Source organism: Meles meles, chromosome 10, assembly GCF_922984935.1.
Source record: "Meles meles chromosome 10, mMelMel3.1 paternal haplotype, whole genome shotgun sequence".
In the NCBI taxonomy this organism is placed as follows: Eukaryota; Metazoa; Chordata; class Mammalia; order Carnivora; family Mustelidae; genus Meles; species Meles meles.
In genome coordinates, this window is record NC_060075.1 from 86,263,849 (window position 1) to 86,276,315 (window position 12,467).

The window sequence follows — 12,467 nt, forward strand, 5'->3', positions numbered from 1 at the left end:
TGTGACTGGTTCTGGAAAAAATAAAAAAAGAAAAAGACAAAAAAAATCTGGTATTATCCCAAGGATTTGTTAGGAATGAATGCTCAAGAAGCCAGGAGTAAGATAAAAGGACATTTCCATTTACAAATCCTTTGGACATTCTTAAGACCCAGCTGGTCCTCCTGGTGATATCTGTCATGATTTGCCTAATGATTCAGCCCTTATTTTATTTAATTAATTCAAGAAACATAAACTAGCCTTATTTCATTAGTGCTTAAAATGCCATTAAGATTCAGGCATTCAGGGCTGACGGGTTGTGTCTGTTGTATAAAGTGGAACCTCTATTTTAACTGTGATGAATGCTCTCAAACTAGCTCTCTAATGTCTTTAAAACTGAGTGGGAAAGGGGAAACACAAAAGATGTCAAAGTGAGCTCATCAAACAGAAGGATGTACCATTTTTGATTGATTTCCAGACTCACTTTCTCACTTTTAACATTCCCCCTTAATGGCAGTGCCTAGTCTGTCTTAGCAATACACAAAATAACGACGTACTTTCAAATAGAAGGTATCTTAGATTCAATAAAACACTGTCCGGCAAACTACTTGTTCACACGAAATCATTGAATGATTTGTGATTTGGGGGGAAAACAGAATGTAGCCATTTCCTTATACTAACACACTATGGAAAATAAGATAATCCATAAGGTCTACGACACAATGACAATCCCAAGGATTATGCTTTGCCTCAGTCCACTGTGGCCCACCTTACATTTACTTCCTGGTAAGATCACATGCTCTAAGACTTCCATTATCTTTAACACATCTTATTCTGTTAGAGGAACAGACTGATTTGGTGGTTATGACTTTGTCAAATATGGCCTTATTAATCAGAGAAAAGTAAAATATGAAAGCTGATCCAGTTATAGATGAATATACAAAAAAGTGAGGCCCTAATGTCCTCTGTAGGATCAACAGACTCAGTAGGGTTTTTTTTTTCCTTCTTTCTCCTTTTATTTAAAAGAAAAAAGAACATTGATACATTCAATTTCATCATTAATGATGATGATCTTCCCTGCTATGAGCACTTCCTACGAATAAATACATTCAGGCTTCCCAAGGTGATAAAAACCATCTTTAGGATCCAAAAGATGAATCCCAAGTTGTTTTCAGCTTCCATGTTGTTGCTGACACAGGATAAAGACAATTCACAGCTGGTTCAGAGATGAGCTACATATGGTTGCTGGTTTAACTAAGAGGTTCAGTGGGGAACTTGAAGAATGGGCTATTTGAGTGTGACAGAAATGACTGGGAGGGGAGCAAACTTACTGCATATAACATGATTTAGCAAGTAATTACAATAATTTTTGTCATTTATTGAGCAATTTCTATTGCCAACATTTCACCCCCATTTTATTTCTGGTAACTGAATAAACTACCCACTTCTACCTGTGAAGAACTCAAGCCCCAGAGGGGAGAAGTGCTTCCCCCAGATCTTACCATTGCTGGGTGACAGCCAGATTCACACCCGATCTGCTTCCCAGGCCCTTTCACACTCTTCACCGCAACCTGATGCTACTGGTTGGTGCTCACGGCTCTTTGTAGGCTTCAAATCATGACTTTGTTTCTGAACATGCGGACTGTGAGGCAGAAAGAGCAGTTCCCGCAGTCTGGGTCAGAGATCTGAGCGCTACCACACTGCCCTGTTCTCAGGAGCGCTCTTCATCCAACTGGGGTTTCTCTAGGCGCTGGGCAAACGCTATCCAAACTTGACACCCAAGCTTGCAGGGGCTCAGCAGAGACGAGCCAGGTCCTGTTAGCATGTGGTCCGTATAGGATAGGTAAATGCTTGAGAGGAAGGCTCGGGAGTGAAGGGTTTGCTTCTCAGGCAGTTTGCCTGTGGCTCCCCTCACCACACACACTCTTACAGGGATATGCGCCTACCTTCTATCTTGACCCTCACTCCCAGAAGCTGGGGGAAAATTCTCTTCTTTTTGACCTTGTCTGAAAGCTTAGGAACTGCAGACCTGAACTTAAGCTCCAGAGTCCCCTCTGGGTCTGTCCTAAAAGGCCTTATAATGCTTGTGCTGACAGGACTCCTGCAGCCCTAATGGTGCAGCAAAGGGTCCTAAGGTGTGTATGCAAGTCACCCCCACGCTGGGCCTGCAGAATCAAGGGCTGAATCAGAGTTCCCAGAAGGCGGTTTAAGCCAAGGACTTCTGTGGTCATCAGTCAGTTTCATTCAGTGGGTATATGTTGCTTAAACATAATTTGCTGTATGCCAAGAACTTTCACAATTCAGCATGGATGGGATTTTTAAAATTATATTATGAAAGTGGTATGTGTTCACTGCAGAAAATCTGAACAGTAGAGAAGAGTGGATGAAGGAAAATTAAGATCACACATATTCTCACCTAGAGACAACTTCCGTGTTTTTCTCATGTTTCTCTCCTACAGCCCAGCCATTTAAGGGCACACAGGTGATTGTTGTCCCTTACTGAACCATGAGCATTAGCTGGATCTACGGAAGAGCAAAAGCTTTATATTTAATTCCAAATGCAAATTTACTTGAATATTCTCAAGCATAATAACCACCTGGCATGTTGCCTTTTCATTTTGATAGTACTGATCTAAATATAGCAAGTCGGTGCTAAGCTGCTTTCTGAAACTATGGCTAAAATGACATTATTCATAGATTCAGTAAACAGATTCAGACTCTACGTTTTCATTCAGTCCTTCTGGACAAAAGGGAAAAAAACAAGAATGAGTTCCAAAGTGGATTAGCAGAAAGAGCTTTTTACTAGAGGCTGCTACTTCAGGGAGAAGAGAGTACGTCTTGCATACTAAACAGTGCTGGTGCAGGGACTAAATCCTTCACCTGTGTGTTCACTCTGCTTCACAGTCCCAGGGAGGCTAGAGGTGAGGACCCAACTAAATGTTAAATCTGGGGGCACCTGGGTGGCTCAGTGGGTTAAAGCCTCTGCCTTCGGCTCAGGTCATGATCCCAGGGTCCTGGGATCGAGCCCCACATCGAGCTCTCTGCTCCGCAGGGAGCCTGCTTCCTCCTCTCTCTCTGCCTGCCTCTCTGCCTACTTGTGATCTCTGTCAAATAAATAAAATAAAAATAAAATTATTAAATGTTAAATCTGATGAGGACTCCATAGCAAGAGATCATCCTCTTTGCTTTTTATTGATCTGTAGTCTTTTTGTAGCAACCCTGACTCTACATCTCTGTTACACATCAGGGTTAAAGAAGAGGTTCAGGTAGAAGAGAGTTAGATAGACCTGAAAGGAAGCATGAAGGTGTTGGCAGGAACTGGAACTACTGACTAGGTATGCTCTGGGTACAGCGGACTCTATTCTTGACAGAACAAAAGTTGGCAAAAGGCTTCAGAGCTGAGATGGAATTTAAACCATATGGATGAAATACCTGAAAAGCAATAGGAAAGGATGAAATTGTTCCTAAGAAGATAATCAGGGCCTCAGAAGAAAATGTCAAATTCCCAGCAACACTGCAATAGCCACATGGTTGTGTTTCTTTTTAAAATCATGAACATACAGGGCACCTGGGTGGCTCAGTGGGTTAAGCCTCTGCCTTTGGCTCAGGTCATGGTCCCAGGGTCCTGGGATCAAGCCCCGCGTTGGGCTCTCTGCTCAGTTGGAAGCCTGCTTCCTCCTCCCTCTCTCTCTCTGCCTGCCTTTCCAACTACTTGAGATCTCTGTCAAATAAATAAATAAAATATTTTTAAAAAATTAAAAAAATAAAATCATGAACATATAACAGAGTTTGCTTTGCGTCATGACACTTCAAGAGTGTACACTGCGGTCTGCTCAGCACCCCACTGTGTCCTGAGTTGCCCCTCATTCTAGGTGGTTCTGACAAGACTGCCAATAGCAATTCGCCTGCCACTTCCTGCCAAAGGTGTGGGTACATGGCCCAGTCTGGCTGATCTCGGTTCTCCATAGCCCTCTAAGGTCACTGGGTCAAAGGATGGTCATGTGACCCAAGTATAGCCAATGAAAGAAAGGGATCGGGCCTGTAGCTGCCTGGAGAGAGTGCATCTTCATTTCCATCTCCGGGCTCATGATGGCAAAGATCCTTAAATGCTTAAGCTTCCGGGGGGTTATTTCGTGGCTGAATGGACAACAAAGCAAATAGGAAAGCAGAAGGGAATGGGAAGGAACAAAAGGAGGGAAGAGAAAATAGAGTGAAGTCATGGAGACACTGAACACCTGGTTCCCACTGTATCAGAGCCAGCACTGGCTCAGCTTGGCTTCCCCATTACACGAGGCAATTAATGCTCTTTTGTGCTTAAGCCAACAGATGTAGGCTTCTGTCACTTGCAAACAAAGACCTAGAAAACTTCCCTCATTTTGTAAATGTGGAGAAACTAAGTTCCAGCAAGGTGTTGCCTAAGATTAGATAGTAAGATGAGGGAAGGTTCTGGTTCTCCTCAGTGTCTTGCCAACAGACTAACCAGCATACTGAAAATGACCATAAAATCACAGAACTGAATCCCTTTTCACACCTCAGTGAGTGATCTGTTAGTCTCTGTTTGAGCATCATGAACAGTATCAACCTTTGTCATAACATTGTGATTTCTAGACTCCAAAAGGACCGCTGCGCTCTCAAAATCTCTTCCTTTCAAGCCTACCACAGTTTTTTTAATTTTTCCCACTGGTTTCTCTTTTCTAAGGAAAAAAAGACAGAATTTATTTTTAGTATTATCTTAAAGATCCCAAAGGCAGGAGAAATAAGTGGGCCTTACAAATGTTTAGACAACAACTGGAAAATGAGAAATCTATGCTACCCTCTGAGTCTCTCGGGAGCCAAATAGATTCTTAACTTTTCTTTTATTATTCTTCTTCCTCTTTTCTCTGTTTATGGTTGTTGTTATTTTTTTTTCCCTCGTCTTTGTACCAATGCTCTCCCTAGCATGGGGTTACCCAACTTTTAGGTTCAAGCATCCAACAATAACCACTTCAGTACATTCAGATCAACAGTTCTCAGACTTTTTGGTTTCAGAACCAAAGGTCTTTTGTTTGCAGTTTTTACACTCTTAAACATTACTGAATCCAAAGGTCTTTTCTTTACATGGGTTATATCTATTGCTATTTACCATGTGAAATTAAAAAAGAAAATTTGTAAATATTTGTTAATTCATTTAATGGTAGTGGTAATAAGCCATTTATAAGTTAACCTAAATGTTTTTAGAAAAACTATTTTCCAAAACAAACAAAATAAAGAGTAGAATTGTTTTAAGTCTTTGCAAATCTCTTTAATACCCAACTTACTGGAAGATGGCCAGGCTTTCTGCTTCCAAACAAGATGGAGGAACAGGAATCAGGTTTATTCTCTTGCTTGAAACATCTAAGAAACCTGACAAAACACATAAAACAGTAATTCTCGAGACATTTGGCAATGAAAGACAGTGATCTCTCAGAGATGGAAAACAAATGAGATTAGCCCTAAAATTGCCCAAGCCTTGAGAGAGTTCCCAGGGGCAATGCCAGGAGGGGAACCCAGTAAAGTTCTGTGGTCTTCTTAAGTGGAGATGAAGCTGGACTGTGGGTAAGTCAAACTGAATAGAGTATGCAGGGCAGAATAACAAAAAAAAAAAAGACCTACATAAAGAGAAAATTCCAGGGGCCTCCAAGAACACCCCTCAAGTATTGAGGTAAGAAGGGATCAGAGAATCCATGTAAGAAAACTACCTGAAGATAATATAAGAGTCACCTGAAAAGACTGGGAAGTGAACACAAGATTGAAAATAGTGTCTAGTCCCACAAGCCAGAGTAGAAAACTTCATAATTCATGAGGCATCAAAGTGGAGTACTCAGAAGAATATGTCCCAGTTATGGGGAAAAATTAATCTGAAACTAATCCTAAAGACTGTTCTAGTCTCCCTTTTAAAAGCTTAAAGCACAGGATGCCTGGGTGGCTCAGTCAGTTAAGCATCTGCCTTCAGCTCAGGTCATGATCCCAAGGTCCTGGGATTGAGCCCCATGGTGAGCTCCCTGCTCATTGGGAAGCCTGCTTCTCCCTCTGCCTGCCACTCCCCCAACTTGTGCATGCTCTCTCTCTCTCTGACAAACAAATAAATAAGATCTTTAAAAAGTAAAAATAAATAAATAAATAAATAAATAAAAGATGTTACTCTTCTTTAAAAAAATTAAAATTAAAAATATATATATAAATGCTTAAAAAAAAAGACCCAAAAGGATCAAACTGTTACCAAGTAACTTTTTACTTTCTGGACAAAGTTCAAGAATATTTATAGGAATACAAAAATATCCAGCACCCAATAAGGTAAAATACACAGTCTGGCATCTAATAAATAATTACCAGGCATTCAAATAAGCAGGAAAATATAACCAAAAATTAGAAAAATCAACCAACTGAAACTGAACCAGAAATGATAAGATAATAGATATTAGAAATAGATACTAGAAAAGAAATTAGTTATCCTAACTATATTCCATATGTTTAAGGATTAAGGTGAAAGAATGAACTGTGGATTCATAAAGAAGACCCAATTTGAAATTCTAGATAGGAAAACTATAATGTCTCTGATGTAAAATATACTGGGGATTAATTGAAGAACAGACACTAAGGAAGAAAATATTAGTACACTTGAAGATACCACAGTTGAAGTCATAAAACATGAAACACAGAGAAACAAAAGGCTGAAAAAAAAATGAACAGAGCAGAGAAGTTTTGAGCAGATTAATATTCATGTTTTTGGATACCCTGGAGCAGGTGAGGACAGAAAAACAATTTTGAAAATATAATGGCCAAAATTTCAAAAAACCAAATTTGATAAAATCCATAAACCCACAGATTAAAGAATCTCAATGAATTCCAAGCACGGGAAATATGAAGAAAATTACACCAAATTACCTCATAACCAAATAGCATAAAACTAGTTGTAAAGAGGAAATCTTAAAAGCAATCAGGGAGGAAAAAAAAAGACACATAGTATATACAGAAAAAGAGATAAGAATGAAGGTAGATTTTTGTCATGAACCCAATACAAGGTAGAAGACAAATGGAACTGGGTAAAAAAAAAGTCCTTACCAACCTATAAGCCTTTATTCCATTAAAATATCCTTTGAGGGGCGCCTGGGTGGCTCAGTGGGTTAAGCCGCTGCCTTTGGCTCAGGTCATGGTCTCAGGGTCCTGGGATCGAGTCCCGCGTCAGGCTCTCTGCTCAGCAGGGAGCCTGCTTCCCCCCCCTCTCTCTGCCTGCCTCTCTGCCTACTTGTAATCTCTGTCTGTCAAATAAATAAATAAAATCTTTAAAAAAAAATCATTTGAAAACAAAAGCAAAATAGGGGGCTCAGTCGGTTAAGCAGCTGCCTTCAGCTCAGGCCATGATGTCAGCGTCTTGGGATCAAGTCCTGCATTGGGCTCTCTGCTCAGTGGGAAGTCTGCTTCTCCCTCTCCGTCTGCCACTCCCTTGCTTGTACTCGATCTCTCTCTCTCCCTGTAAATAAATAAAATCTTTTAAAAAAGGAAATTTAAAAACAAAGGCAAAATAAAGACTTTTTCAGACATACAAAAGCTGAAAGAATTTATCACCAACAGATCTACATAAAAAGAAATAGTAAAGGCAGTCTTTTGAGCAAAGGGGAAAAAATCAATAGACAGAAATCTTCATCTACACCAAAGGGGTAAAGAAGACCAGAACTGCGATATTCATGGTTGTAAAACAAGTCTCAATAAATAAAAGGATCCAAATCATACAAAGCATGTTCTCTGACCATGATGGAATTAAGGTCAACAACAGAAAGATTATCTGTACCCTTGGAGGCTTGAGGGGAAAAAAGCAGAATGGAATTAAAGATGAAAATGTTTATCAAGGGGCGCCTGGGTGGCTCAGTGGGTTAAAGCCTCTGCCTTCGGCTCAGGTCATGATCCCAGCATCCTGGGATCAAGCCCCGCATCCGGCTCTCTGCGCAGCGGGGAGCCTGTTTCCCCCCTCTCTCTGCCTGCCTCTCTGCCTGCTTGTGATCTCTCTCTCTCTCTCTGTCAAATAAATAAATAAATAAATAAATAAATAAAATCTTTTAAAAAAAATGTTTATCGGTGGAACAAAAAACAAACACAAAAATAAGGAAAATCAACTAAAAAAATTGATTCTTAGAGTATTGCAATAAAATATATAAAGCTCTAGCTAGATTAATCAGAGGGGAAGGAATATATAAATTTCTAATATCAGGAATGAGGGAGGTGACATCATTTCATATTCCAAAGATGTCTGAAAAATAAGGGGAATAATGAATAAATTTTATGCCAATGAATCAAACAACTTAGATGAAATAAACAAATTCCTTAAAAGACACAAAGTACTACAACTCATGGAAAATTCCTTGAAAGACACAAGCTACTAAGGATCACCCCTACTGGGGCACCTGGGTGGCTCAGTTGGTTAAGTGACTGTGACTGCCTTCAGCTCAGGTCATGATCCTGGAGTCCCGGGATCGAGTCCTGCACTGGGCTCCCTGCTCGGTGGGGAGTCTGCTTCTCCCTCTGACCCTTCCCCTTCTCATACTCTCTCTCTCTCTTTCTCCCTCTTTCTCTCTCTCAAATAAATAAATAAAATCTTAAAAAAAAACACCCCTATTAAAAAAATTGAATTTATAGTTTAAGATTTTTTACAAAGAAGAGTCAGAGCCCAGATGGCTTCACTGAGGAGTTCTGCCAAACCTTCAAGGAAGAAATAATACAATTCTACACAAGGCTTCTCTGGAAAAAAAGAAAAAAAGTGAAGAAGAGGAAATACTTCCCAACTTATTTCATGAGACCAGAATGACAAAACCAGACAAGATACAATGAGAAAAGAAAAGCCATGATCCAGTATTTCTCATGTACATAGATGCAGAAATTTTTGACAAAATGTTAGCAAATTGAGTCTAGCAATAAAACCAAAAAGAAATACAAACAATTGTAACAATATTATGAAAACTTATATGTCAACAAATTGAACAGTTTAGAATGGATAAATTCCTAGAATCATATACCCTACCAAAACTAATACAGAAAGAAATAGAAAATTTAAACAGACTGAAAACCAGCAATGAAATTCAATCAGTAATCAAAAAACTCCCCCAAAACAAAAGTCCAGGAACAAATGGCTTCACAGGTGAATTCTACCAAACATTTAAAGAAGAGCTAATACTTATTTCTTCTCAGACTATTCCAAAAAATACAAGAGGAAGGAAAACTTCCAAATTCATTCTATGAAGCCAACATTACCCTGACACCAAAACCAGATAAAAACACTACAAAAGAGATAACTGCAGGCCAGTAACTCTCATGAATACAGATGCAAAAATTCTCGACAAAATATTAGCAAACAAATCCAACAACACATTAAAAAATTTTACATCACAATCAAGTAGAATTTACTACCAGGATGCAAGGGTGTTTGAGTATTCATAAAAGGTCACATCAATAAAAGAAAGGGTAAAATCTATACAATCATTTCAATAGATGCAGAAAAAGCATTTGACAAAGTATAATGCCCATCCATTCATGATGAACACCCTCTACAAAGCAGGGCTAGAGAGAACGTATCTAAACACAGCCAATATTACACTCAATTCTGAAAAACTGAGAGCTTTTCCCCTAAGGTCAAGAACAAGACAAGAATGCCTACTCTCACTGATTTTATTCAATATGGTGTTGTAAACCAGCCACCCCCAGCAATTAGAAAACAAAAAGAAATAAAAGGCATCCAAATTGGTAAGGAAGATGTAGAACTCTCACTATTCGCAGATGACATACTATATATAAAAAATCCTAAAGACTCCACCAAAAAACTACTAGAACTGATAAATTTAGTAAAGTCACAGGATACAAAATCAATGTACAGAAATCTATTGCATTCCTATATACTAATAATGAAGCAGCAGAAAGAGAAATTAAGAAAACAATCCCACTTACAATTGTACCAAAGATAATAAAATACCTAGGAATAAACTTAACCAAAGAGGTAAAAGACTTGTACTCTGAAAACTATAAAACACTGATGGAAGAAATTCACGACAACACAAAAAAATGGAAAGACTTTCCATAGCCATGAATTGGAAGAACAAATATTGTTAAAATGCCTATACTACCGAAGCTATCTACAAATTTAATGGTATCCCTATTAAAATATCAACAGCATTTTTCACAGAACTAGAACAATCCTATAATTTGTATGGAACCATGAAAGACCCTGAATAGCTAAGGCAATCTTGAAAAATAAAAAACAAAACTGGAGGTATCACAGTTCCAGATTTGCAGTTATATTACAAAGTGGTAGTAATTAAAACAGTATGGAACTGGCATAAATATAGACACATAGAGCAATGGAACCAAACAGAAAATCTAGAAATAAACCCACAATTATATGATTTATTGTGAACATTGGTGTACAGATGGCCTTTCTTTTCACTACATCTGTATCTTTGGGATAAATACCCAGTAATGCAATTGCAGGGTCATAGGGTAGCTCTATTTTTCATTTCTTAAGGAATCTCCACACTGTTTTCCAAAGTGGCTGCACCAACTTCCATTCCTACCAACAGAGTAAGAGGGTTCCCCTTCCTCCACATCCTCTCCAACACTTGTTTACCGTCTTGTTGATTTTGGCCATTCTAACTGGTGTAAGGTGGAATCTCAATGTGGTTTTGATTTGAATCTTCCTGATGGCTAAAGATGATGAACATTTTCTCATGTGTCTGTTAGCCATTTGTATGTCTTTTTTTTTTAATAATTTTTTACAAAGATTTTTATTTTATTTATTTGACAGAGATCACAAGTAGGCAGAGAGGCAGGCAGAGAGAGAGGAAGGGAAACAGGCTCCTGGCTGAGCAAAGAGCCCCACGCAGGGCTTGATCCCAGGAATCAGGGATCATGACCTGAGCTGAAGGCAGAGGCTTTAACCCACTGAGCCACCCAGGTACCCCTGTATGTCTTCTTTGGAGAAGTGTCTGTTCATGTCTTCTGCCCATTTTTTGATGTGACTATCTGTTTTGTGTGTGTTGAGGTTAAGGAGTTCTTTATAAATCTTGGATATCAGCCCTTTGTCTGTAGTGTCATTTGCGAATATCTTCTCCCATTCCGTGGGTTGCACCTTTGTTTTGTTAACTGTTTACTTTGCTGTGCAGAAGCTTTTCGATCTTGATGAAGTTCCAAAAGTCCATTTTCACTTTTGTTTCCTTTGCCTTTGGAGACATATCTTGAAAGAAGTTGCTGTGGCTGATGTCGAAGAGGTTACTGCCTATGTTCTCCTCTAGGACTTTGATAGATTCTTGCCTCATGTTGAGGTCTTTTATCCATTTCAAGTTTATCTTTGTGTATGGTGTAAGAAAATGGTCGAATTTTATTCTTCTATACATAGTTGTCCGATTTTCTCAGAACTACTTATTGATTTATTGAAGAGACTGTTTTTCCACTGTATATTTTTTCCTGCTTTGTCGAAGATTATTTGACCATAGAGTTGAGGGTCCATATCTGGGCCCTCTACTCTGTTCCACTGGTCTATGTCTCTGTTTTTGTGCCGGTACCATGCTGTCTTGGTGATCACAGCTTTGTAGTAAAGCTTGCAATCAGGCAACATGATGCCCCCAGTTTTTTCTTTTTCAACATTTCCTTAGCAATTCGGGGTCTCTTCTGGTTCCATACAAATTTTAGGATTGTTTGTTCCAGTTCTTTGAAAACTGCCAGTGAAATTTTGATTGGGATGGCACTGAAAGTATAAATTGCTCTAGGCAGTATAGGCATTTTAACAATGTTTATTCTTCTGATCCATGAGCATGGAATGCTCTCCTATCTTTTTGTGTCTTCTTCAATTTCTTTCATGAGTGTTCTGTAGTTCCTTGAGTACAGATCCTTTACCTCTTTGGTTAGGTTTATTCCCAGGTATCTTATGGTTCTTGGTGCTATAGTAAATGGAATCGATTCTCTAATTTCCCTTTCTTTATTTTCATTGTTAGTGTATAAGAAAGCAACTGATTTCTGTACATTGATTTTGTATCCTGCCACATTACTGAATTGCTGTATGAGTTCTAGTAGTTTGGGGGTGGAGTCTTTTGGGTTTTCCATATAAAGTATCATATCATCTGTGAAGAGAGAGAGTTTGACTTCTTCTTTGTCAATTTGAATACCTTTTATTTCATTTTGTTGTCTGATTGCTCTTGCTAGGACTTCTAGTACTATGTCAAACAACAGTGGCAAGAGTGGACATCCTTGTGTTCCTGATCTCAAAGGGAAGGCTGTCAGCTTTTCCCCATTGAGGATGATATTCACTGTGGGTTTTTCATAGATAGATTTTATGAAGTTGAGGAATGTTCCCTCTATCCCTATACTTTGAATCAATTAATCTTCAACAAAGCAGGAAAGAATAGTCAATGGGAAAGATAGTCTCTTCAACAAATGTTGCTGGGAAAACTGAACAGCCACATGCAAAAGAATGAAATTGTATTACTTATGGACCT

General features: G+C 38.8%; 1 protein-coding gene across 6 annotated transcripts in view; it reads right to left on the bottom strand.

The window, feature by feature from the left end:
* Positions 1–1,527: 1,527 nt before the first annotated feature.
* Positions 1,528–12,467, bottom strand: part of PHTF2 (putative homeodomain transcription factor 2) — a 151,320-nt gene continuing 140,380 nt past the window's right edge. For 2 of the 6 annotated variants that reach the window (XR_006820598.1, XR_006820597.1), the window contains 2 exons: positions 2,393–2,499; positions 1,528–1,618 (listed from right to left, as the gene is read on the bottom strand). The gene's annotated coding sequence lies outside the window, so the exon portion shown is untranslated. Of the gene's footprint in view, positions 1,619–2,392; positions 2,500–7,407; positions 7,466–12,467 lie in introns of those variants that run through there. The other 4 variants (XR_006820592.1, XR_006820593.1, XR_006820595.1 and 1 more) reach the window with 4 other exon arrangements.